This window comes from Stegodyphus dumicola, chromosome 12 (genome assembly GCF_044657685.1).
Source record: "Stegodyphus dumicola isolate Sdum_Otavi_A_Nest chromosome 12, ASM4465768v1".
In the NCBI taxonomy this organism is placed as follows: Eukaryota; Metazoa; Arthropoda; class Arachnida; order Araneae; family Eresidae; genus Stegodyphus; species Stegodyphus dumicola.
The window spans coordinates 58,234,377-58,257,964 of NC_140779.1; the positions used below are offsets into that span (position 1 = coordinate 58,234,377).

Genomic DNA, 23,588 nt, shown 5'->3' on the forward strand with positions numbered 1-23,588 from the left:
ATTATTATTTTTAAATTATCTATGATATCTTTAAACGTTATCTCAACCACAACTAACGAACTGAATTCTTTGAGAATATTAAAAAATCCTAATTTTCAACAAAATACTGTATGGGCCTATACTACCTAAACATCTTTAACTGGTTTCCCCCAAATTGAGTTCTATTCTTTAATTTTTTCCCAAAATTTGCAATGTATCCAATGCCTGCCGAAAAGTGTGTATCAACATAAAACGTTTTGTATTTATTGATAACCAATTAGCAGTAATCGATGAACGGATAACAAGACTCAGTGAGGCGCGATTGCACGCTCCTTAGGACAATTATAAATTATTTTTAAATCCTATGAATTTTGCAATTGCTTTATTTCATCTTGTTTAGTCATCATTATTAACTTAGTTCAGATTCAACCAAATTTAGTAATAATGCAATATTAATGACAAAATGGTCTATTTGAGAGTAAAATTGTTATTTTTGACTTGGGAAAAATGTAGGGGAGAAGATAATCTTAATACTTCTAAATTAAAAACGTCAAGAATGATGCGCAATTTATTTTTATTGATTCCTTTCAACTAAAATCAACTCTTAAATTGCTCTTTTCCATATTAATATTTGTAATATAATCAAAACCGTTTTGCGTTTAAACTATAAATATTAATGTTATCATAAAACTGATTGAAAAACCAATTTTTTTGGTAGCATGTTCATAATCTTATTGATTGTTACCTTTGCAGAACTCCTAACGAAGCCAAAACAGTTTCCTTCATTTTCGAATGGCAACAAAATTGTAGAATTTTAGATCTTTCTTATGTGTTCCAAGTTTATTTTTTTATCAAAGGATCCATCTGAGCATCAAAAGATAATTGAAAGCTTACACTTTTACAAAGCATGGAATTTAATCTCAAATATTATTCAAGCTAATCTAACAAAATATGGCTCATTTAAACAAAATGTAGATATTTACAATTTTAATGGATATCATATTTCGTATTCGATTCATTATTAACTTACGATACGATAACGTGCGGTACAGTTTGGGTAATATTCTATTTTTTTAAATGTTTCAATAAATTTTCTTTACTATTTTACTACTGAAGCGTTTCGACCTATTTTCCTCTATAAATTGTTTTTTAATAATGGATTTTTCAAAGCTTCCCTTCGTGGTTTTCATTACTAACCGCTGTTGGTTATCATTTCTAACGGCTAATACGTAAGCAGAGAGAATTTGCTTCATGAAGCAGAAATACACTAATCATGAAACAGGCTAATCTTTCTAATCTGCATAAAATTTAAGATTACCCTAAGGTGTAGGCTTTAGCAATTACTGGTGATATTACTATCGTTTAGTTGAATTTTCCTCTTTTAGTATTGAAAATAACTACCATTGTATATTATCTATTGTCCTGTAAACTAGTTCCAAATCCATTAAACTGGTTCTTTGCCAACAGTCGTCAACATGTTATCCCCAGTTGAAGATTAGGCAATAGCCACAGTATATAAATGTGATGAATATTTTTATCTAAAGTTTTTCTGATAATTCTGTAAGTCTGTTTGAGTTCGTATATTAGCATATGAATACAGCATGAATATGCAAATAGAATAGAATACCAAACGATCACAAACCCTTACTTATGAACTACATATCTTGCTTTTAATTAACCATTAATTTAAATATATTAAATGGAACGTTTAGATCTTGTTTAACTGTATAAAGACAAAATTTGAGAATTAAATGTATGTGTATATACAGAGACAACAATTCATGGTTGGACAGGAAAGAATCTTATTCTGCTCTGATAGATTTTCTGAAGAGAAATTATCTTTATGTAATGAACCTCTTTCGAATGAGAAATCTAATACCTTCACTACTAATAGGAATTAACTGGCATTTTCTTGTTCTTTAGTGAATTGATGCTTTCAGGATTCTAAATCTTCCCTGCAACTGTAACGTTAAATGCGAATTCGACAGCACGCATTCATTTGAAGTCCTATCTCAGCAAACAATTCAGGGGAAAGAAAAGACTTCTAACAGCAGAAGCGGACGCTCAAATAAATGCCGAGATGTATTTCTAAGATTGATATTTTGCAAACAGAGCTCATTTGTATCTTCAAACGGGAGGCAAACATACCTCGCTCGCTGCCGCCCATTAACGCCCCTTTTTATTATGTCCTTTTACCCCTCCCGACTTTAAAAGCAACTGATAGCAAACTTGGGGTATATTTTTCTGGGTTTTTGTTAGCTCGACGTTCTTTTGATTCCGTTTTATTTTAATGTAGCTTTCCTGGAAGGCTTTTGATGCTGTGCTTTTATGAAAGGAACCTTTTTTTTCAGGTTCATGTCGTGAAACATTGTCAAATATGAGGAAGTCCTAATGAAATGAGAATCTATTCACCATCTTGAGAACGTTTTCTTGCTCTGAGTTCTCAATTGCGAAGTAATTATGGATGGAAGAGTATTATGTATTTCATGTATTCAATAAAAATTAAAAAGGTAAAAAAACTGAATATATCTCAGAAATTGTGTTTGAAATTCTGCTTTCAATGTGTTATTTTGCAAGAATTTATTAGCAAATGTTTTAAGTAGTATTTTAATCAAAGGAAGTTACATGCGTATTAAGGGATTATGTTACATGCATATTTTAGATCGTTTTTGAGTACTTTTGTTTTGTTAAAAATGTAGAATCTTTTGATATTAGTAACAATAATTACAGATTTAACAATATGTCTTTGATGCTGCATGCTTCGATCAGTTTTTGAAACGAAAACTTTTTGTTCAGTATTTAGTATTAAATCATATTACACGAAACATAGTAATGCTGATGTTAAAATATGTTATTGAAATAACTGACGTATCTATTTACATTTGCTTAGAATTGTTTACAGAATAAGTTTAGAAATATTTCTCAATATTCTGTTAGCTTTAGAAAGCGTTTTGAATAGGTACTATAAGATTCGTATTACCAAATTTTATTATCAGTTATTTAATACACATTTGGTAAATGATTTCACCATATATACTTATAATTGATGTCGACTCTAATGTTTTATTTACAGCCTTTCAACTATCTCTTATTAATGAATATTTACGAAATCTGATTTTACCAAGAAAAACGGAGAAAGCGATTAGTAAAATGCTTTTAATTAATAAGATTACGTTTGACAACTTAAGCCTGAGAGGAAATGCTTAAAATAATGAATGATTTTAGAATTAGGATTACGTTATAAGAAACACTTTTAATTATATTGGTTAATTTTGCAGATATAATATTATTCTTTTCTTGAACGGTGTCTTAACAATTAATCAAAGGGCATATAATAAAAAAAAATAATGTGCGTTTAAAATATTTTAGAAAGAAAATAAATTTTGCGAATGACGATATTTTTAGAGTAATATCATTTATTAAGTATTTCTCTTAGTAATTAATTTCTTTTGAAAATTTCAATTGGGATGAGTCTAGCTTTAATCGCATGATGTTTTTCAAAACGAAGATAATATGACGTGCGGAATAAATATTAGCAAGCGTGCATATGCTTCTACATGAACGTAATGGTATGTATGGAAACGCACATACATCTGGACACATATTCGTATGATCATATATATAATAAATGGACACACGGAATAAATACACACGAAAACAATGCACAAAGTTTATTATGTTTCCCTTCTACGTATGTAGTTTATGAAGCAGAATGTTAGACATGGTTACCGATGTTAATAATTTAAAAATTTAGTTTGACGCAATAATGGTCTCATTTTGAGTGTAAGTTTGCCCTGTACATTGTAATATTCTTGAATAAATAGCAAAATTGTTTCATCTTATTAAAGCATCTAAGCAGTCAATAAACATTTAAAATTTTGGCATGCTACATGTTCGTGCACAACGTTTTAATTAATAACTATGCCGTATGAACAGAAAAACGTGAACTTTTATTGAGGGGGAAAAAGTTAATTATCGAATCAAGATAAACAGCTATGAATAGTTCAAGAGGAAAGAACAATTATACATAACTATCAAAGAGTATCACAAATCATCAGGGGCCCACCAGCGGCCGAGCGGTAAAGTCGCTGAACACTGGTAGTTCGGTCAGAGGTTTGAATCCCGCGAACGGGCTGGCTGCATGGGTGTTTTCGTGTTTTCCCCCTGTGTAACGTGTATACGAGCTAGTTTCCCTTAGAAAGTCCTCCACGAAGGCATCCCTCCCCTTAGGCAGATAGCCTTAGTGTGCTTTGCCATAATTAAATACACCACCACACACCACCACAAATCATCAGAATCTCTCGCACAGCAGTCTGAGGCAGATGAACCGAAGCAGCAACTCAGAAAAGCACACAACGTAGTAAACTAGCTATCTTCAGTTGCTGCTGATAGTGTCTCATTCATAATATGAGAAATAGGAATTTGAAAATGATAATGATGAAATAGGAAAGTATATTTGTACACTTTTCATTACGATTTTCTAATGCTTCATAAGAAGTTTAAATTTACATTTTTCCATATAAATAACTGAAAAAAAAATAAAAAATTCATTGGACTTTATTAAACAGAACAACAGAAGTTCACTACGTCTAATGTGTACATTTTCTCGGGAAGTAGAATGAACACATTTAATAGCTTACGAAATTTAGCTCCTGAAGTTTCAAAAGCGCGTTTTCAGAAAACTTCCGAAATTCCACGAGAAATAACCAAATATCGCATTATTTAGTGATTAAAATTGCCGCTAAGGCTCGCTATGTTTGTTTAAATCCTTATAGCTTAAAGTTAATAAACACAGATTTAAAGTGGAGTAAAATTACATATGCAATAATATACATATACATATATGTGTGTGTGTAAGACAAAAAAATATGTAAATCAAAATTATAATTTAAACTGACTGTAACTCTTTAATTCTCGCTCTCTGTTCTAAAATTCGTAAAACAAATTCTCTAAATTGCGTCATTTCTAGATCAACCTATCTCGCATAATCGAACTTGCGTAACGCTATGACGTAACTAATTCGGAACCTAAACTCACAATTTTGAGAAGTGAAACTTTTCTAAACTAAACCAAAACCTCTTGGCGAGCTTCCATATTAAAGAAATGCGCCACTTTTAACTTCAACTTCTGTGCTGGGTTGACGTTTCGCTATGTGCCCTTCCTATCGCCATAGTATCAAAAATGTAAATGTTCTGAAAATAGGCACAATTGGAATGCCAAGCAAAATGTAGCCACAAATGCGAATACAGATAAAAATGGAATTTAAACTATCTTGACTGCCAAGTTTCTTAGATATTACAGTTTGGGGGGAAACCTTTAATAATGGTTTTACTTTGTATTTTTGCAATTTATTCGTGCTTCGAGGAGGACAGTGTTTTCGGGTCAACTCTTGACATTAAAAAATATATTGGAATAGTTCATCAGCTAATTCTGGATATAGAAAAGCAAGGATTTACTTAAGGAAGAGGAATTGTAATTAATTTCGATGTATCCTCCTCCTGAAGATGTTATATCGGAATTGATGGGATTCCTCTTTCTTCTTGTTCGTTTTTCATTTTTTCCTTTCTAATGGTTCATTTTAATTTTCTTTTAATACATTCAGAATTATAATTCTACATTTATAGGACTTCTTAAAATTAATTAATTTATTTAAGCTTTAATTTTCGGTCTTTGGGAAAACTTGGTTCTAAATACCTTCCTTTCTTTATAACTACATACATATATGTGATATTTTGGCAGTCGCCCACATGAATGAAGCTTGGCAATCTGGTCACATCAAAGACCGGGTGTAGTCGTTGCGGAGTAGAAGGCAGCCGAATTGAAGACGCAGAAGAATTTCACTTTTAAAAACTCCATATCTTTATTCACTTAAAATGGCAGATCACTATTCTTTTAGATTGTCCAAAATTAAGTATCCAATAATGATTTAAATTAAAATAAGGTTAAATTTAAGCTTTCGACGTCATAACTATTCTAACAAAGGGAAAAAGAAGGGACAGAGCAGCGAAGGTCTTATAGCAGCGATGGCAGGGTGCATTCTGACCAAAAATGGCGCGAACTCTGCATTTATTGTAGCGATTACATACCATACCAGAATATTCTCGAAAGAACTGGTCTAGGGGGGAGATCCTGAAATTTCGGAAAGTTAATTCGAGGTTGCCTGTTTGCGTAGAGCAAAGCCATTGTATTTTGTATATTTTACATACATACATATGGAAGATCGGTACTTACTGCCCAGGATTATTATGTCTGTGAAATTACTTCCGAGGTGGCTGTCTTGGGGCTAATAAACTAGTCCGATTTACAAATAACTTGAACATTTAATGGAAACATGGACAGTTGTTGTTACAAATTGCAAAATGATTACATGCTTAGAAGGAAAAAGATGAGATTATTTGCAGATGAACAGAAGTAACTGTCTTTTACATGCAAACATCTTTCAATCGCGTCGTCGTCTTAATCCGCAATCCTTTGTGTTCTCTGAGCGGAAAGGAAAAAGATTTGTTCTCACATCTTGCAGCGTCATCCGATTATTATCGACGATGCCATCTTACAATGGTCGTTAATCCTATGGAATGCGACCTCGCATTCTGGTAGTAAGAACATTAACATCTGGTGATCTTAGAAATAAAAAAAAAAGAATTTTAGTTTGCATTGAGGTTTGCTGAGTTTTGCTTCAGTCGTCATTATCTTGGTCATCTCTGACCGTCATCGCCGCAGAATCTCTTCTTCAACGTAGTCTAGAACAATGTCTGGATTCGTATTCGTATATTTCTTCTTAAACATGGTCTGGATACGTCCTCTTAGATAGCGTCTGGATATGTGATCTAAATGAGTCTTAGATACCCTCAAGATCCGTTATTCGAATGCGTCTTCTTAAAATCGTCTACTTTAAGCAGTCTACCTTGACACATTTCATCCTTAGGCATCATCTTCATTCTTCTTAACATAGTTCATGTCTATAACACAATAGTTCGTTAGTCAAATCGGGAATAAAAATCTAAATCAGAAATCATCAAAATCGGTATTTCATTATCAAAGACTTTGGGTTTTCTTTTTGGATCTCTTGAATAGGCTTCTCTGCTTCTTTTTTCTCACATTCTTTCGTTTTGTTTGATGTGTCTTTGCTATTGTATCAGCGTGTTTGTCATCAGGTTTTCTAACTGACTTTTCCTCTTCAATCTTCTTCGGTGGTCTCTGTAGTTTCTTCGTTTTCAAATATTTCTTTTGTTTCTCTGTTGCAAGATATGTCGCTGAAATTTTACTAGTGAAATAAGCACTTAATTCATCATAAATTCTGAGATCAGACTCTTCTTTGGGACAATGTTTCATTTCAAAACCTCCTTCTGCGACGGCATTTCTCCTCGATGGCTTCGAATCTAAATGTATTGGGCTTGAGTTTCTTTTTTGCCCTAATTCATCGTTGACATCATCATTTTCATTTACAGTAGAATCTGTATCACTAGGGACGTCGTCAGAATTCATAGGGAATCATTGCCACTTGCTTTGATTGTAGATGAAGTGTCCAGTTTGATCACATTCTGTATTGTAACAGGAACTATGCTAACAGGATCTGTTTCTGGTTTTGAAAGTGAAAAACGAGATTTCACATTTTTCTTCCCGATCTTTCTTCAGAAACATTTCCATTACAATGAAAATTTTTTGCCCTTCAGAATCAGTCTCAGATTTCCTGTTTTCTGAGATGATGCAAACATTTGATCTATATAAAGAATCATCAGTTTCGAATTCACCTTCGAATCTTTCTATAGATTACAGTTCTGAGATCTTGGGTATTTTTAGGAGAAGTTTTGGAACAATCCGCGGTTTTGTGTCCAAATAAGTTACATTTGAAAACTTAAGTCCTTTACGTTTATTGTTACATTAGTTCGATTTATGCGCTATACTTCCACAGTTATAACACCTTGGTTCTTTACTCTTAATAGGTATAGCGCTTGTTTTAATTTTTTTGTTAGTACTTGAATAACCATATTCTTCGTATCTGGAACGCGAATTTTCTCATATATTTTAAAGCTCTCTTTAAATTCAGAAATGGTTTTTTACCCAAACAAAAAAATTTTGTTGCTACTTGGATTGGATATTATATTAATTACATAATTTAGAATTGATGAATCATCTACAGAATCACGACTATTTCTCCCATTGCAATTAAATAATTAGGAAGGAATTCCCCCGGTTTTTAAATGTCGTTCTGTAGCAAATTATGAAGATTATTTTTGAACCAAATTCAGGTAAAAGATTTTCTTTTAACTTGTCCCATGAAATAATATCTTTCAAGACATAAATACTTTAGCAGAACCAGTAAGCAATTTTTTTTAACAAACACAATATTTTGTAATTCAGGTAACTTAAATAATTTTAAAACTTCTTCTAAATCGCAAATGAATTATTCAACCGGATATGCATCAGTACCACTAAATTCCTAAACAGTTTCGAAAATGTCACGAAAATGTAATGAAATATTACTAGGCGTCCTAATGTTTTGATCTGCTGAATTATTTATGAGAGGAGACTCTGATCGAACAGAAGTAATATCATCATTCTTATCAGAGCGTAAACACTTTCGTTTTCGGATAACTCATCATCGTCATCACTTTCGGATTTTAAAAGCTTAAAATCACAAAGATTCTTCAATATTAAATCACAATTTTTTATCAGAATTTGACTCATTGTTAAGATAAGTTATGCAATCTCTCTATATTTTTCCTATAACCTAAAGTTTCAAATACAATTTGATGTAAAAGTTTATTAGATTTTGTTGGTCCAGTTCTTAATTAATCAGAAATTCTAGGGATAGAACTTAAAGTATCCATCTTACACTATAGTAGAACTTCACATTATAGTAGAACACTATTCTTAGAAGTAACAATATGGAAATAATCGAAACATATTTAATCTTTCTCTTTTGTAATAGTCGTCATAATTATTCCTAGGCTCATCGCGGCCTGAGCGCCCATGATCTGTAGGATCGGTACTTACTGTCTAAGATTATGATGTTTGTGACTTGCTTCCGAGGTTGCTGTCTAGAGGCTAATAAACTAGTCTGTTGTACAAATAACTTGAACATTTAATGGAAACATGGATAGTTATTGTTACAAATTGCAAAATGATTACATGCGTAGAAGGAAAAAGATGAGATTATTTACAGATGAAAAGTAGTAACTATATTTTACATATAAACATCTTTCAATCGCGTCATCGTCTTAATCCGCAATTGACTGTGTTCTCTGAGTGGAAAGGAAAAAGATTTGTTCTCACATCTTGCAGCGTCATCCGATTATTATCAACGATGCCATCCTACAATGCTCTTTAATCCTGATGGAATGCGACCTCGCATTCTGGTAGTGAGACCATTAAAATCTGAGGATCTTAAAAATAAAAATTAAAAAAAAGAATTTTAGTTTCCATTGAGTTTTGCTGAGTTTTGCCTCAGTCGTCCTCATCATGGTCGTCTCAGAACGTCATCGCCGTAGAATCGCTTCTTCAACGTAGTCTAGAACTATGTCTGCTTTCGTATTCGTATATACGTCTTCTTAAACATGGTCTGGATACGCCTTATGAATGCGTCTTCTTAGATATTGTCTGGATATATGATCTAAACTAGTCTTAGATACCCTGAAGATCCGTCATTCGGATACGTCTTCTTAAAATCGTCTTCTTTAAGCAGTCTTTCTTGACACATTTCATCCTTAGGCATCATCTTCATTCTTCTTAAAATAGTAGAGACATTAAGTATTTTTTGAGGCATTCAAGATGAAAAATTAGGAACACCTTCGCCGGGAATCGAAACGCGGACCCTCTCAATTACGCGCTGAGCGTGCATACCACTACACCACGATGGCTCGCTAAGAAGGCGGTAGAAATACAATATACCGTAATCGTCTGTCTTCTCTCAGCGGGAAGAAAAAATATTAATTTTCACAGCTTATTTGTTTTCATACTTAAATCCCTCTGAGCGTTACGGGTTTAGCCTTGAAATTTCAAAGTTCCTCATAATGTCATGAATAAGTGATATTTTCTTGATTTTAATTAAAAAATGACTCTTTCATTTTGTGCCTTGATTACTTTTCTTCCAATATACATTCAAACTGAAATAAGACACATTAAAAGCTAGCAGAGATTTTCATGTATAATGAATGTGGAAGGCAACCTTCTGTACGGAATTTTCCGGCCTTAACGCTGAGAGGGTTAAAGCATCTATAGTTAAAACTAAATTAGAATGAAACAAGGCAATTCCTCAACAATATTAATAATTGCGACTGCGGACAAGAGGTTTAACACTGTATCAAACATATCGAAATTAGAATAATTCATTAACAGAACAAATTCGAAAAATAAAAACATGAAAAGGAAAAAATACTTGTGAACGTCTGACCGTAAATATACGTATGAAGATACGGAATAAACATTCCTAGTTTCCCTTATAATTTATTTTTTCGAAGGGGCTTTGTCCCTGAGAGACAATTGTTTTCGTTTTGCGATATTGTGTCGAATCACTCTGAATGTCCGTTTCACTTTTATAAAAATGAATTAAAGTTTCATAAAAGTTGATTAATACGTTTCGAAAACATGTTTCGTTCGTTTAGTTCATTTGAGATCAAAAACCGCAAAAGGTCCAATTAAATTTTCATTTAAGACTGTAGCGTTGCGCGCCTCCAACTTGCACGCAACCAAGAGGTGACTGTTGAAACTGGATAAAAGACAGAGTCTTGTTAAGGGTTTAAGTCCCTTTTTATTCAACGTAATAAATTACAAGTGCGTGCTCTTGATGCTCACAAACTACGCCAACTTGGCGGTAAAATAAAAATAATAACCTGAAAAGAAACTAAAGACAAGACTCTAACTACGAGGCTCTCTAAAAGTAACTAACCTCACCGCGTTTTACAATACCGCTGCTAATTCAGCAAACTTGAAGATCACGTTGAACGATTAACAATACTTCCAGGCAAGCACACAGGCCGAAACGCGGGGTTCTTCAATTTCTGGCTAACTACCTCCGCGCTCGTGAAGTAAGAACAGCACACCTCGAACTCGTTTCCTTTCTATTTAACTCAGAATACTTCCGCTGATAATTTGAATCCTTGCGCGTTCTACTAAAATTTACATACTCTGGCATTGGCAGTTCCAGGGGAAAGTAAGGCTAGACAGGAAAGGTAGTTTAAACTTAAAATAAATGTTAGTTAAAATAAATATAAACCCTACAAGAAATTAAAATTCATTTAAAACAAAAAAACCGAATCTCAAATGTATCCAGAATTTTTCTTACACTCTGTCGAACACTTCGAAAAAAGAATAAAACTTTACATTGTGCCAAATTGACTACTCAAAAAACAATAAACCTTTATATTATGCAAATTCACCACCCCCCAAAAAAATTGGTCAAAGAACATTATATGTAAATTCGACTTATTTATACTTAAGCAATTATAAATTAAAGAGCAAAACAAGTATGCTTTATTCCTAAACTTTTAATACCAAGAAAAGGCTTTTAATATATATAGATGTATATATTCTGGCATAACAAATGGCTACAAATTCGCTACCAATCAAAGTAAATAATAAATAAACATAAACATCATCATACAATCATAAACAAATAAATTAAATGGAACGAAAATATGAGATGAAATAAACAACTAGAAAAATGCAGCAAAAATTAATACATAAAAAAATTAAAAAGATGCAAATTGTAAATTATAAACAAATAAGCACAAATATTTCCAAAATATGTAATGTTATGAGGAATGAGAAAATTTGACCGTAAGGATTGCAACAAAACGCAACTAAATCTTTGAGTTTTCAAACTAAAACTTTGAAGTTTCGAAGTCAAGTAAACGAAAGTATGGTTGACCTTCGAAACAATAATGTAACACATTTTATTTGCATTACATCCCATAGCTAAATGTTCGCTTTTTAAGAAATAACTGGTATTCACAATATATTGCTTGAGCTATTTTCATAAATTCTGGTTACTTTAAATTAAGGTGGATTAGTAAGAATGTATACGTTTTATTACTTAAGCAGTTTGTAGGAAGCCATAGAGGAAAACTCATCAAAGGACAGAACTCTGTCAAGTCTCTTATGTAAAAAATCGGTTTGTTTGGTTTAGTGTACTATGGCAAAGCACACTAGGGCTATCTGCCTAAGGGAGGATGCCTTAGAAACTGGGGGAAAACTAGATCATATGCACGTTATACATAAGGAAAAACACGAAAACGCCCGTGGAACCAGCCGGTATTCCAACCCAGGTCGCCTGGTTCGAATTCCAGGGATTCCAACCCAGGTCGCCTGGACTCCAACCCAGGTCGCCTGGATTCCAACCCAGGTCAGAACTACCAGATTTCAGTGATTTTACCACTAGGCAACTGATGGGCATAAAATATCGGAAAAAAGCTTTTCATTAGAAACTATAAAACGTATTATTTGGCATCAATAATTCTTTTATTATATGGAAATCTCATAACAATATTTAGCTTTCCTTATTTTTGAACAAAATATTTAAAAGTTGAGAAAACATTTATTGCAATAAATCTCGAAGAAAACTACTGCCAAAAGTAATTCCTTAAAATAAGACAGCAGAATACGTGAAATACAAATTGTAGGCATTTAAAAAATCAATAAACTGTTTCATTAAACTAAATATTGTGATAAATGAATGAAGAAAAACACAAATTAGAACAATCTAGAATTAAATCTGATTTAACGAAGGAAGAAAGGGGAAAACGATTAGTTAAATGCCTTTAATTAATAAGATTATGTGTGACAACTTAAGCTTGAAAGAGAATGTTTAAAATAAGGAATGATTTTAACGTTATAAGAAACGTTCTTAAATATATTGGTTAATTTTTCAGTCATAATATTCTTTTCTCAGAAGGTTTCTTAGTAATTAATCAAAGGACATCTAATAAAAGACTCATGTGTATTTAAAACGTTTTAGAAGATGAATAGATTTTGCGTATTTTCAATGCAAATTTATTTACTAAGAATTTCTTTTAAGTAATTAATTTCTTTTACAAATTTCAGTTGTGATGAGTGGGGCTTAAATCATATGACTTTATTTAAAATGTAGACAATAGGGCGCACAGAATAAACATTCGTAAATGCGACCATATTTATGTGTAAACATAATGGTAGGTATGAAAATATACATACTTGTGGACGTCTGACCGTAAATATAGGTATGAAGATACGGAATAAACATTCCTAGTTTCCCTTATAATTTATTTGTTCGAAGGGGCTTTGTCCCTGAGAGAGACAATTGTTTTCGTTTTGTGATATTGTGTCGAATCACTCTGAATGTCCGTTTCACTTTTCAAACCTTTGCCACCAAATATTATCGCCTGTATTACATGTGAAGAAATTAAATAATGAAGAATCTGCATAAACTTATGTATGTTTCTCGCATTGCGATAAAACAACGGTACATAGGGCCATACACTTTTGAATTAATTTTATCGTACTGCGAATATAGGTATCTGGAACCCAAATTTGAAATTTGTTTTATTAGCGATTTCATATTTTTTAAAACTTTAAAAAATTCTTGATTAAGAATTTCCAAGCGAGCAATGGCAACGTTGTACAGGGAAAAAAATATCTCCAGCGCGTGAGACTGTCTATCGGAAATTCTAAAGATGTGCTCAATTTAAAATCCTTTTGCGATATTGCTCTTGAACTGATTTTTATGGTTAAAGTGCGATGAACGTGATATTTAATAAATAAAGGCAACTTTTTCCTTGAATTTTTTTTATTAAAATTGGTTAAAATATACTTAAAAAAATTGAAGTTGCACTAGACAGTGTTTTTTCTGTTACTTATTAATAAGAGGATCACAGTCATGCAAAATCGTTTAACTTTGATAACTTATCACAGCCTTTACTTACATGGTTTTCCAATGAGATGATTTACGCAACTCTCTTTTTTGTCTTTTTTAATTTAATTAATATTTATTAAACATCATTTCTTCGTACTTACGCCAAGAAACATTCAACAGCAAAATCGCAAAAAGTTTCTAAAACTGTTATATTTTTAGAATTTCAGATAGAGGGTTAAATCTTGAAGTGCTTTTTTTAATATTCGATATATTATTTCTATAAAAATAATACGTGGCATAAATAACAAATGACCATACTGATATTTTCGGTAGATCAGAGATACATTCAGGTATAAAAAATGCGTTTCACAAATATATGTTTTAGGCAACTTGGAGGATCCAAATATATATTTTAGTCAACTTGGGGGATCATAAATATATGTTTTAGGCAACTTGGAGGTTCACAAATATATGTTTTAGGCAACTTGGAGGTTCACAAAATGTCTGGTTTGGAGAAGAATTCTTGAATTTCTTCAGTTTCTTGGGTTTGTTGCATTTGCGTTTTGTACCCGAAATGGGAAAAGCAAATTATCTGTAGAATATTTAATTAACCTTCTCTTTAATATGTTTCAGGCCCAATGGCGCAGTCGTTAGCGCATCGCTTTCGATTCCCGTGCTGGTAAAGTTGATTCAGACTTGCATTCCTTGAGTGGTTAGAAAACATGAGTACCAAGTTCATTTGGGGACTAAACACCGGGGATGGTCCTGCAGCAAGATGAGCACTTGTTCAGAGCATACGCTCACACAACTCGAGGCGCACGGTCAGGAAAGCAGATATCGGGCCACTGCGGACCATGGTCCTCCAGAGCTGTCACGCCACTTAGTTTATTATGTTTCAGAATGTAAGCAGGTGAAGAAAATCAAACTGGAAGAGAAGCACTTTGATGCAAAGCATAAAATTAGGCAAAAAACATTTAATTTTGGTGTAAATTTTAAATAAAATTCAAAGAAAAGATAAACTTCAAAAAAAAAATTCTTTTGCGGTGGATAATTCATTATCTGAAAAAAATTGCTCAATACAATAGAGAAAGATATAAAATATCTGAAAAATGACTCAATCTTTAGAATATAAAGCTTAAATTAAGCAAAATGGAGTACTTTCATTATCAGCGAAAGTATGTTTCTTTCAAACCTATAACATTAATAATTAAATTCCCGTTAGTAGGAATAATTGCAGTATCACAGCTTATAGTATTAATACAGTATCACAGTATATATTTTGATAGTAAATGCAGGAAAAGGTCACATTAAGACCGCCTCTAAACCTGAACAGTATTTATAAGGTAGGACAGTATTATACAAGTAAGTATTATACAAGCCTCTAAACCTGAACAGTATTTATAAGGTAGGACAGTATTATACAAGCCTCTAAACCTGGACAGTATTTATAAGGAAATGAATAAATATTAACAGTGAATATCATCGATTATCACATTTTCTACGGCGATCGCATTTACGGAAAGCTGCAATTGTTTGAAACCATGGCATCTGTTTGGGTGGTTTCATTGTAACATCCAAACAGGGTAAAACCCCAGTTATGATAATTACTTATTTAAAATAACAAGTTCATGCCTTAAATATGTATTTTTAGCCTTAGTCTCGAAAAGGGATCTGCATCGTTAATTTCCCATTAAATGTCTGAATCACTTTTCGTATTGGGACCATGAAATATTTTCGCGCTATATTACATTTAAAGAAATTAAATAATGAAGACTCTGCATGAATCTATGTATGTTTATCACATTGTGAAAAAATGATTGTACCGAAGCCCGTTAAATTTCTAATAACAAAGTCCCCCACCTGAATATGGACACCTGTAAGCAGAATTTTGTATTTTATATTTTGCAAAACTTTAATGAACTTTTAACAAACTTAATGATTTGAAATCGAGTAATGGCAACACTGTAGGGATTAAAACTTTATTATCTCCAGCGCACGAGACTCTCTATCGGGTATTATAAAGATACTTTATTTTTAAATAGTTTGCGATTTTGTTGTTTAACTGAATTTTATATGTGGCGTAAGCGCGAACAGCACGATATTTGTAAAATTTAACATTCAGAACGTTAATAATGGAAACACAGAAAAAAAGGTTTTGCAATCCATCTTACTAAGAAAACCTGAACATTCATATGAGGAACTGAGAAAAGCCTGGAAATGCTATGCCCAACAGTTAACACTGCATCCTGAATTCTAAACATATGCTCCTATGTTGCTTTTAAAATTTTTGTAACTTTTCTGTTGAATTATTTATTCCGTGATTTCGAAGAAAATGATGCTTAATAATAAAGCTAAAAAGAAATGGGTTAGCAGGAGTGAGTGCAGCACCAGACTGGTAGACTGCAAGTCCAGCGAGAGCTTAAAAAAACTTTTGGGCGATCGTTCTAATTTGAACCTCTAACAAAATTTTGTTTTTAATTTATACGTATTTATTTTATTTTTTATTTACGTATTTTGAAAGATTTTCCATTTTCTTGTTTCTCATTGAAAATTCTGGCCATTTTACTCTAGCTGAATGGCTTTATCTGGCAATAAATCTGTAAAACTGGCAACCATGCCTTTCGTAAGAATAGCGATTACTCTGTTTATCTATTGCAAACTAAAACTCAAAAACTGGTGCATGCGCAGAATAAAAGCTTCGTAAAATCAAAGCAACTCTCCTTAGAGATTATTCGGTAAAATGACATTAGATAAAAAAGAATGAAGAATGTAAGAACTGCCTATGTTTTTAATTAGTGATAGAGCATGAGATTCTTAACATCTAAGACGTTTTTACGGTGAGTTATCTTATTTAAACTTTTAGTTTACATTTTTTTAATTTAATGTGCAAAACTTTGTCATTTAGTTAATTTACTCTCAATTGCTTGATAAAAGCTATACAGAAATATAATATTATTGGCATCAAAGGTTATATTTAATAGAGCTATTATTTATGGCGTTTTTTAGATTTATTATAAGTATTTTATTTTGATAAATATTTTAAATCGTTTTACAGGGAACGTGCTTTGATCAGACGCTTCATTGAAAGCATTTGTTGTGTAGGAAACTATATGAGTTCGGAAGATGTTTTCCATTAACTCATTAGATTGCAGTGTTCTTCGAAACGTACATTTTTCTTGGATTTTGTTGTAAGTTTACCTATCTAATTTTCTTAACCTTGGGAACAAATTCTATGGCCTTAATCCCAGTATACGGTACAGTCGGGATTTAGCTACATTATGATGAAAGTAAACGAGTCATTTTGGAGTTGGCGACAATTTACAAAATCTTTCTAAGGCCGTAACTTCTAACGTTATATGTATATATATGTAGTATTTTAGATCGATAGGAGGAATCCGGTACTTTTAACTTATAGCTGTAGGCATGGAGGAGTGCAGAGGCATACGACGAAGATAACAAAACTGGATTTCTACGAATCACCAATCTTTATTTTCGCTCATATCAAAATATTTCTTAGGAGAGAGGATACTTCTAGATCATAAGCCAGTACAATAATTTTTATATACACGTTACGCCATCTTAGAATAAGAACAAAGGAGTGCATGGCTTATTGGCACGGCGGAAGCTAGGAAAAGGAATGACGTAGTTGTTTGTGAAGGGTACTTACGCTAAGTATGATGCATATCTACGGCTAATCTGTGATTGGTTAATTTTACGTTGTTATGTAATATGGAAATTTCTCGAATTTGGGAGAACAGATGAAATTAGGGGGGGAGAACACCAAATTTAAAATAGTTAATTTTGAGGTCGCTTATCGTTTCTTAGCCCAGCCATCCTATTTTGTTATATCTTACATATGATCCTGAAGAAGAGAGACATATGTTTGATCGCCATCAAAATCGACAGAGTTGTTGAAAAACAAACATCAAATTAATTTTTTTTGTTCTAATTTTAACGAATGTTTGGCGACTTAATTCCTGACTTGGCTACATTTTTCTCATTAGTCAATTTTTGTAATATATTTCGAACTTACTTAATGATTTTACTTCAGTTAAAAGAATTAATTCAGTAATAATTTGATCATATTAATTGAATTGATGATCACAGTAAGTGATGTATTTTCTCTGCTTCCCATATACAAACGGGCGTAACTTCGACAATTCGGTAACAATATCCGGATGATAACATTAACCGCTATTACACTAAGCGGCATCTATTATAAATAAATCTGTCCTTTATCTTTTAACTCAGCAGAACCAATGATCCTGCCATCACTTATTCGAGGGAATCTTTATGGAAGTGAGTTAAAGGTAACTCAAGCTTTCCTAAAAATAAACACGAAAATAGAAAATTCATTTTAAGTAACTTGTATATTATTTATATTCATCTAAAAAAATTAATGAAAGTCTACAATAGTTTTAGTGGTAATATGCAAGTATTTGAGGGGAAAGTGCAGAATCACCCACTACTTGGAGCGTTAAGAATCGCACATACTCGGTATCCATGTACACATCGATTTATTTTCACATAAAAAGTCAAAGAAAATTGACAAAAATCCAATTCTTCTTACTCTTGTAAAATGCTCCAAACATATAAGTGGGCGATTCTGCACTTTGCCCGTACATGGTAATAAACGTTGGACATAATAATTACAAGATATTTCCGGTGAAGAAATTTTCTTCTTTACTTCGTGCCTTCGCGTTATAATCGGAAGCACTTCCGTTAGCAGTGAGAAGGTCCGGAGTTCAATTCCTGAAGGCTGAATTGCTGATTTTTAGTATCTCCTGTTTCTAAAAAGCCCTAGTAATCTACACGTTTTTTGGCACAGATTTCACTATAGCTTTTCATATCAGAATTAAGAATAGAGATGTTTATGAATTATTTTAATCTTTGAAATTTTAAAATGTAATCAGCCGCTATTTATCCAGTGTGTACACTGTAAAAGGATTTTTTTACAATTGATACATGTATATGAATAATAAATAAACTATATAAAAAGCATAATAAACTAGAGAAAATGTTAACTCGTTTTTGAAATTTTGGCACATTTTTCATTTTAATGTTTTAATGGCATTATTTTATTTAAAATAAAATGTACAAATAAGCCTCAAAAATACAAATTGCTCCTATTTTGCATTAGGTCCGGCTTAGTAGATAAATTTATTAGAGTAACATGCGTATTATTTAAAATTTGATTCTTTTACTTATTTTGGACAGATTTGATCTAGCCTTTTGTAAATGCAAGGCGTTTTTAAGCCTCTATTATTCTGCGAGATTATGTTACGTCAAATGTGAGCATTTCCTTTATGAAATATTTAGAACTTATGTAATGCTTATTAAGCTTGAAACTGCTATTAATGCAATGTAAAAAAAATAAATGATAGACGAATGTAATTGAGATCAAAAACTAATTTAGACCGCTACATTGATAACCAAACATGCATCGGAAATGTTCAAAATTGAGGTATATGAAATTTATAACGGTTATTTTTACCTTGCTATGTTAATCGATAGCAATTAAATTTAGTATCTGACGGAAATGCTATAGAATATATTTGTTTTCAAATATATAACTTTGCAGTAGTTGTTATTGCTTACTTTAACTATTTTTGCAGTTTATAATTTGTAATTCTGTTTGCATTCTTTCCACTGACAGGAGGTATTTCTTATTCAATACTATATAAATTATACCATAATTTAACACTTATGTCCAAAATTATTTTATATGAACGAGAAAAATAAATTTCTCAAATAATCTCGAATAAAATTGAAAGGCCTTTATTTGGTTTGAAACTTAGTATTATAATACGTAAACACACACACACACACACATCACACATATACATATATATCAATTATAGACAAAAAATAAGAAATTTAGAACCAAATTCACAAAGATATGAAAGAAAGAAAATTCAATATCTTATATGTAAACTTGTACTAAATTATTAATTTTTAAGTTTTGGATTAATGCAAGTTTAATACAATAAATTTTTATAATGCGGTATATGCAGTTTTATAATACAAGCCCCATAACAAAAATTTAGATTAATAATTCAGTAGAAGAAGATTACATCATCCTAAAAAAACTCTAAAATATTATCATTAACTTAGTAAACTTCTTAAAAGGAAAATTAAAATAGAAAATTTTAAAAAGTATATGCAATATATGGTTTATATTTTGTATATATATAAATCAAATTGAAAACTCTAAAATGCACACCATAAAAAATTACATTAAGTAAAAAATAATTTTCGAATAATATAGATATCAAAATTTAGGTAAAGTGAATATCTTTGAAACAAATGCAGACTTTTAATCCACAGGAAATTGTATCTCTTTATTTTCATAACATATTGTAAAGGGGTTTAATGGTTTCATGAGTCTTAATTTTATATAGAATTTGGTAAAGTTAAGTTCCAATTTTCAGCAGCATAGTTATCAAGATATTGGGATCTCGTGTAGAAAAACTTTGGCTTGAAGCAGTTTTTCCAAGGCTAACATTGGAAAGTTCTCTAGGGATTCAAATTAGGATATTTAGCTATTTAGATATCAGATATACTGAAATGCTTTATCTCTCAACAGAAAGATCATTTATGGACCATATAAAGTGTGCAGTGGATATCATTACCGGTTATTCTTTCCCATATAAATACAAATGCACCACGTATCGTAGCAAATTCATTATCTCAAATAGTGACTAAAGAGAACATAAGCACATTGTTGTAGGCTCAAACTCTGACGTTCTTTGCAGACAGGCTTTCATTTGTTACGGGGGTCATTAAATATTAAACCAGTGGATTTTTTTATATAAAGCCATATTTTATTAAATTTCGTACGTACAGTTTCCATTGCATAAAAGTCAGCAAATCTTAATCTTGGCTTCTCAACTCTCACATACCTACTACGATCGGTCATTTTAGCCAGAAACCAAATTCAAAAAAGAGCTTTTATTCCTTCACGACCTTATTCTGTCCTCCTAGCAACAGTTTGCAGTTTTGCTTTTTCAAATTACATTTAAATGCCCTAAAAAGGTTTTAGCTCTGTAAGCACTGATTTTGAGCCTTAAATTTCTAGAGTCTAAGAAAGACAAATTCTTTGCAGAAATCCTTAGTTGCTTGGATGATGTCATTATTTTGTCATTATTTTCATTTCAGAAACAGACTGATCAAATTGTTTTAGATAACGAAAGTTAGATTTGCCTTCTTCTAATTCAAATAAAAAATTACTCACATCTTTAAGTACTTTGTAAAATATGCAGATATGTTTGCATGCAATAATAATTTTGAATATTTTTGAATTTATTTTTTATTTATTTAAATATCTGAATGTAGAATGACTTTGGATATTTGTTTTCACAGCTCTGGGATTTAGGTTTCATAATTTTAGTGCTTTCAGTTTTTAACAAGCATCATTCCTCGCAATTTTAAAAATTTTTCTATTTGTAAATTGATGTTAAAGATTGCAACACAGAACGTCTAAATATTTGTTCCTCTTTCTAGGAGCATTTTAAAAGATGAGTTCATTTTACAGTTTCTCAGACGCTGTGATTCTGTACTGGACCAGTCCCCCACGCTTGAAAATGCTTTGTGGACCCTTCTGATCTTGGGAGAAGTGTAATTACGTGATTGTGTTTTTAACATTTGACCCACTGTAACATAATGCAGATAAATCAAATTGTGAAATGTGTATTTCATATATATCGGTTAATATTCCGAGATAATTAATTACGATTGTTTAGATAAGGAATAATTTTCTATTCACATAGAAAAACTGAAAACGTTACACAGATTGCAGTTTAATGCATCGGAACCAAAACTGTTCTGTTTTTAATCACTTGCAAACTAGATAAAATGTTGATGGTTTATTTTCATGAATATAATTCATTAATAGCTCGTGCTGCAGTTTGAAATAATTTAACTCACTTTAAGCCTAAACTTGAAAAAATGGAACAATTTTCAAGATATCTGCGTCTGATGATAAAAACCTATGTTTCATTTCTTACGAGAAAAGAAGCGATGTTCATTGTATATGAAGCAAAATTATATAGTGTAATATAATTCTGAACCCAAATATATTTTCAAGTTTCAATTCATCCACAAATATATTCAACATACGTTCAACATGTTTATGATTTACGTGTTATATACTCATACATAACTAGAATTATATTTTGAATTAAAATAGCTGCAGCATTTATTTCCCATAGCGAAACTAGCTAATTATTCTAGTGATAATTTTTAAATAAATTTAAAGCCTTATTGATAATTAAGTAAGTACTTTATTCAAGTAAAAAAGAAGAAGAAAATATAATACACCTTCTGAAAAACATATCCGATCTTTATTTTGTTCAGTCATAATCGGAAACGTGTATCTGAGTGCATTGTACATTCTTTCAAAAATGATAATTAAAAACTATTCTGAAAACTGTGTATTATGCTTGATTTTTAAATAAAATGTTCTAATAATAATCAGTTCTCAAAGGTTTCTTTCATGTTTTATGTAAACAAATTGTACCAAATTATTTCATGAACAATAATGGTATATTCCCCAAAGTCATCACTCAAACAGAACACAACAAGGACAGGATAGGTAAGTAGAAAATAAATTTCTAGCATCGCCCGGGTTGGTATTTCAAGTTTGTTGGCACCAATAAACCTAATGGCTTTATACGAAAATTTTAAAAATAACAAATATGTCATAATTTAAAAACATTTCTAAGGCATAATAAAATGGTGTACAGCTAATTAAATAGTATAATAATTTCGATCCATCCGTTTTAAGCGAAATCGAATGAAGATAGAATGCGAGGAAATTTCTCTGTCATACATTTTTCGTGGGTATGGGTGTATGCATAATTTAGAGCTTACGTTAATGTTTGATTAAAATAATTTACTCAATTAGTAAAACCAACTTTAGTTGGTCTAAATAGAAAACCAAAGTTTATATTATGTAATTCTTTATGTCCGCGCATGCCAACACAATGTTTATAAATACTCTCTTCGACATTTCAGCATAAATTATCAGGCATCAATTCAAATTAGATAATAATCGTCATCAAAGAAGGTGTTCGAAATTACAACACCGAATCGTGATGCAGGCCTTACATCTCCGGCAGGTAGAAGATCTTAATCATGCATGGAAGATGCATGATGCATGGTTCCTGCATCGCGGTCCGGTGTTGTAATTTCGAACACCTTCTTTGATGATGATCGCTGTCTGTTTTTGTTCTTATTTCGTGGTTTCTGTTGCACTAAGCATAGTAAACTTGTTTTCTTACCCTGTTCGTATCCATGCTTTCGTGTGATTTGTTTCGTCGCTACCGCTCCAGAAAGGAGTTTCTCACCATGAATTTCTGTGTGGTTTTCCATCGTCTATGTATACTCTATTTCTCTTAAAAGTTTCTCTCTCTCTCTATGTGTGTATGCACATACATATACATTATTACTTTCTGCATCATTTTAAAATAATGCACAATATGATCGAATATGATACTTCATTTTAATGTTACATACTAACAGTGTCGATGATTTACGTATAAGACACATTTTTAAAGTGCATGTACTGAAATATTGATCTACTAGATAATTCTATTTTATTCAGCATACGGAAGGATTGCAAATTTGTAACATAATGAACTCTTTCTCGTGCTTAAGTTGGATTTGGTTTTTCACAGCATAACTTGGCAAGGAACTCTGCTATTCAGTAATTTGAATCGTACCTAAAACTCTGGTGTACGTATTGTGCGGAAAAGACATTACCTGACCTTTTCATATTCGC

The 23,588-nt window shown here is 31.7% G+C and overlaps 1 long non-coding RNA gene across 1 annotated transcript; it reads left to right on the forward strand.

Moving 5' to 3' along the window:
* The first annotated feature begins 16,488 nt into the window (after positions 1-16,488).
* LOC118204861 (uncharacterized) lies at positions 16,489-22,285 on the forward strand. The gene is made up of 3 exons (XR_004760899.2): positions 16,489-16,644; positions 16,863-16,995; positions 21,311-22,285. It is a non-coding gene; the product is annotated as an uncharacterized LOC118204861 (long non-coding RNA).
* Positions 22,286-23,588: the final 1,303 nt, after the last annotated feature.